Source organism: Amblyomma americanum, chromosome 9 (assembly GCF_052857255.1).
Source record: "Amblyomma americanum isolate KBUSLIRL-KWMA chromosome 9, ASM5285725v1, whole genome shotgun sequence".
In the NCBI taxonomy this organism is placed as follows: domain Eukaryota; kingdom Metazoa; phylum Arthropoda; class Arachnida; order Ixodida; family Ixodidae; genus Amblyomma; species Amblyomma americanum.
This window is the reverse complement of record NC_135505.1, coordinates 33,305,073-33,309,522: the sequence shown is the minus strand read 5'-3', so window position 1 is coordinate 33,309,522 and position 4,450 is coordinate 33,305,073. Positions and strand designations below refer to the sequence as shown.

The 4,450-nt window shown below is 48.9% G+C and overlaps 1 pseudogene; it reads left to right on the top strand.

Moving 5' to 3' along the window:
* Window positions 1-590: 590 nt before the first annotated feature.
* Window positions 591-4,025, top strand: LOC144105578 (uncharacterized; annotated as a pseudogene).
* Window positions 4,026-4,450: the final 425 nt, after the last annotated feature.

Here is a 4,450-nt window from a genome sequence, read left to right as displayed (position 1 = left end):
GGAGAGTAGATGCATAGAAGTCGTCCTCGTGCGTTGTCTCGTTCTCTTCTCCTGCCGGAAAAAATAAAGCCGCATGTAGTCAGAGCAACACTTACTCCCAAAATCACATTGATTGCCTAACGTATCTCAAGATAAAATATTTGTAGTACTTACAAGCAAGGTATTGCAGGCCAGGGTAGTGAACCGGGTCGGAGCTCTCATATAGTATCGGATGTGGGCTTTTTCTTGCGCAGACTACGAACGGAGCCAGCTCGAGTGTGCATGCTCTTTCGTCGCGTTGGCTGTGCGGTTGGGTGCCACCTTGCCAGGCAAACCAAGACTCGTCCGGTCAAGAATGTGTCGTGGCGATCATCGCTCTGTGACGAATGGCAGGGGAGATTCTTTGCAGTTCTCAAACTGTGGAGCCCGCCTGCCGAATTTCTGTGGCGCGCCGCGTGGAGGCGCGCGCGACGGCGTTTGCCCGGCAAGGCTTCGAACCGGCCGCCCCCGCCGGTGTGGGCTGCGAGCGGCGGTGTGTCCGTTTGGCAACGTTTGCGCTCGTATCCACAGATGCGTAGTGTTTGTGCACCGTGCTTGCAACCGCATGAATCATGCCGCGCTGTTTCGTGCCAGGTTGTAAAAGCGGTTACGATTCTGTGCGATCCGCGGGAGAGAAGAGACATTTTTTCAGACCGCCCCGCGACGCTGAACGCCTTCAACTATGGGAGCGCGCAGTACCAAGGCTGGACAAAAAGCTTTCAAGCTCGTGTTCCGTTTGTGATCTTCACTTCCAGGATGACGACATTTTGAAGGTATTCGAGCACAACATTTCCGGTGAAGTGGTCGCGATACCCGCGCGACAAATGGGCGCTGAAAGACAACGCCGTGCCTCGCGTGTTCCCGAATTGCCCGAAGTATCTTTCTAAACCGACACGGAAACGTAAAGCACCTTCTCGCAGACTCTCTCCTGCAAAAAGCAAACGCCAAAAAGAACAAGGTGAGCGTACGAGTGCAGCATTCAGAGATAGCTACGACGAAACAGAAAACGGCGTGTCGCTGGATGGTACTGAATCTTTGTTTGACATGCTGGCTCGGTTAGCCAAAGGGGGACAAAAACTTGAAGGTTGGTCTCTTGATGTTGCCGAACAAACGGCTCTATTGTACAAGCTCAGCATAAGAAACAATATTCGCCGTGTGGAAACGTCCGTGGGGCTGTCGGAAAACCTCGATTTGACCGTGTGTGCAAATGGTCGACTCGTGCCACGTAGTGTCTACGCCGGGAAGCAGGGCATTGAGTTGAAGTCATTTGATGACTTGAAGTGTTTGATACAGTATCTGAAAAAGCTGAGGCTGTGCCAGGGATGCCCTGCTAAAAAGTACCCCAAAATCACATCATCAGTGGTGTCAACAAAACAAGGTGAAACGTGGAGGCGCAACACATGCACTATATTGAGCCTTAATGCTACATGTGCTCAATGCCTGACCTTGGACAAGCTTTTTTTGCAACGGACAAAGCAGCAAAAGGACTGCAAGAAAAAACAGAGGGCCTGCTTGAAGTCGGTGCGACGCAAAGCAATTCGTGCAACCTCAAGGCGAGAAAAACTGAAAGAACAGCTTGTTTTGATGAAGCGGAAGCTTAGCGCAATCCCGGAGGAGACAATTGACAGCACCCTTGGCGTTCTTCCAGCCAGACAGCAGTTAGCCGTCAAGACAGCTTTCATGGCAGCGAAAGCAAAGTCAAGAAATGGGAGGCGGTATGATGCCGAGTGGCTGATGACATGTCTGCTACTGCACATCTCAAGTCCAAAAGCCTACACTTTAATTGCTGACATGCAGCTGCTACCGCTGCCATCAAAGGCTCGCCTTCGCCAAATAATAAAGGGAATTCCATGCAAATATGGTTTCAACCAAGTTGCACTGAACAGCATCAAAGGCCATTTCTGTGATAAAAGCCATCTAAGACGGCTAGGAGTATTGCTCCTCGATGAGGTAAAGTTAAAGCAGGGTATCTCCTTCAATAAAGCCTCATGCAAGATGGATGGATTCGTGGACTATGGCGACGTTACAGCACCAAACGCAAAACAACTTGCCGACCACGCATTGGTACTGATGTTCGTGCCTCTGTTTGAAGACTGGGTGCAACCAATCGCAAGCTTTGCGACAAAAGGAGCAGCACCCGGAAAAGTTCTTGCAGAACTCGTAATGAGTGCTATCCTGGAACTTCACAAGAACAATGCGTCAGTGCTGGCGCTGTGATCAGTGACGGGACTGGTAAAAGCAAATCTATGTGGAGCCAGTTTGGAGTGTCAAGCAAAATGGATGCACCTCACCACTCTATTGAGCATCCATGGGAGCCATCGCAAAACATCTACTTCGTATGCGATGTGCCACATATCGTCAAGTGTATCCGAAATCACCTGAGGGAGCACACCTACGCAATGGTTAAGAAAAAAGCATGAGCAAATGTTAAGTACAGTTTAACAGTTGGATTTTGTTACTTCCAGGCAGGAGACCTTCGCATCAATTTCCGGCATTATGTGACCCTGTATGAAGCAAGAAAAATAAGCATGTGCGAGTTGTGCCAAAACTGACAGACGCACATGTTGCCCCTGATAAGCTGCGCAAAATGAGCGTCAGACTAGCTACACAGGTAGATCTTGTTTTTGTAAAAGCATGCTGTTTTTTTTATTTTCTGTCCTTATATGTGAAAAAATGCAATTCTTTTTTTCTGCAGCTCTTCAGCCGTGGGGACGGCTATTGGAATACGCGAGTACAAGGAAGCAAAAGCCGCTGGCTTAGAAGATTCAGAAGGCACTGAGGCCTTCACAAGAGTGCTGAATGACGTATTTGATGCGCTCAACATCAAGCTTCCATCTAGGGGAATCAGGCGCCATTCCAAATAGATAGAGGCAAGCAGCTCAGCTGCACTTCCTGGAGCCTAGGCTTATAATATTACATACGCCTTTGCGTGTCCGCACGGTTTGATTATTCACAATTTTTTTCAGATCATGAAGCAGTTCCTGGAAGTCTTGAACGTGACTGAGCGAAATGCAGTTGAGAAGGGCACAAGGCTCTTTGCCTCTCAGCTGACAACGGAGTCCCTACGTGTCACATTGATGTCGACGCTAGATATTATCAATTATCTCTTCGACAAGGGCGCATATTACGTACTCACCGCCAAGCTTAACCAGGACCCGTTGGAGGTAACATGAATTTTTTCACTTTTAGTTTGGACTTTACAGATATTATGCACTTTTACTCAAATGCTTGTGATTTCTCTTTCAGCGGCATTTTGGCCTCGCTCGTTCATTTGGAGGTGATGAGTCGCACCCTACCGTCATGAACTTCTCGCAGATATTTCGCCTGCTGAGCCTGTACACGCCCATCAAGACCGCACTACGTGGAAGTGTTCAAGGCGAACCGAATGCTGTACTTGTCAGTGTAGAAGAAACATTGAAGACTGCTGCAGAGGCTCATCGATCAAACAAAGCTAGCTTGCGCAATGAGATTGAGGCTAGGCTGTTGAAAATGAGAACGTTTCCATGTTTTACCCCTGACCAAATGAGCGCTGAGCACAGCTACTTCAGAGGTTCACCAGATGACAGTGTTGTTTATTACTTATCTGGGTATGTTGTACACAAAGTAAGCAAGCGCACAGAGTGCCAGTTGTGCCTGCATGACATTAGCTCAGCAGCTCCTGTCGTCGGTTCTGACGCGTACTTGACCAGGTATCGGAGCTTTAAGGAAGGCAGCCTGAGGCACCCCAGCATCAAGATGCTACACTTCTTGAGGGTTGTAAATGAATCAGTGTCACTTTCTCTTGATGAGGAATGTCTCTGCGGGGACCTGTTTTGGAAGGTCCTGGACGAGCTGGATGAGTGCTACCTAACGCGGCTGGGTTGTGATCAGCACAAGCCCACGTTCACGTGCCAAGTGCTATATTTTTTCATTGTCACGCGGATGCATTTCTATGCAGGGATGTCAACCGGCGCCATCAAACCCGCGAGAAAGTCGCCATCGCCAGCAAAAAAGCTCGTCTATTGTGAAGCAATGCTTAAAAGTTCCATTGTGGGTGCGTCCTTTGTGCCTGGCAATAAATGCTTTTCATGCTACTGAGAAAAGGGCAAGTTTTTTTGCTTTGCTTATTTTTCATTTTGAGTAGTATATGCATGCAAACAACGGCAGTGAATGAGTTTTTGGGGCAGCATCGCTGCTGGTGCTTTCTCCTGTTCATTCCGTCAGTTATAGCCTCGCCCCAATGTTCGAAGAGGTCCCTAATTACTGTAAAAATCTGAGGAGCAGTGCATGACAATTTCAAGGCAAAGAATGCCATCTATAATACACAAACCGGCAGCGCTTCGGCGCTGCGTAGCGCAGGGCACCGGGCTAACCGTGGCCGCCACGCCATCTGGCGAGCGGAAACGAAAATGGGCCACACATCCACGGCCGCCGCGGTGGGGAGTTTGACAAC